Below are 672 nucleotides of genomic sequence, written 5' to 3'. Positions count from 1 at the left end.
ATGTTTTAGATCCTTTGGTGTAAATGGCAAATGGCAAATGTAATGCAACAACAATTGATAACCTAATAAAATAATAAACACACATTAGTGTTAATAAACATGACATAATAGGAAACTAAACCTAAGTGTTAATTTCATAGTAGTTAAGAGACTTAACTAGACTTAGAAGTGGGTAATGTGACGTGTGAGCACTCGGGTAGTTTATGTGTCATTAAGTATAGAGTTCTCATTTAATCCTTTTTTTTTTTTTCCTTTCTTTTCTTTTTTGAATTATCTAGTTCTTGAAAATTGTAGGAATTCAACCTTTTCTTGTACTGATACGAAATTTTATAGATATCAGTATATTGGATGCAACAAAGCAGTTATTTTGACTGTAAGTTTGAACTGCTCGAGGTTGCATATGATCAGTTTTTGTGTGCTTTGCTATCTATTCCTTTGCTTTCTATCATCATTCAGCCATTCATGTTTTGGCTGTTCTACAATTGATGTCAACATGTTCATGATCAGCTATAGAATACTTGATTTTCTATACTAGATCAAACCTGCTTGATCTTGCTTGAATTATTGCTAGTAGTCAGTTTTAGGTTTGTTTTATCATGGCGTGCACCAGAAGTTGGGCGGTGGAATCCAAGTTTTTTGAATTGGTGGTAGTAGGAGGCGAGACTGGGGCCA

The sequence above is a fragment of the Alnus glutinosa genome, chromosome 13, assembly GCF_958979055.1.
Source record: "Alnus glutinosa chromosome 13, dhAlnGlut1.1, whole genome shotgun sequence".
Classification (NCBI taxonomy): domain Eukaryota; kingdom Viridiplantae; phylum Streptophyta; class Magnoliopsida; order Fagales; family Betulaceae; genus Alnus; species Alnus glutinosa.
This window is presented reverse-complemented; position numbering follows the sequence as displayed.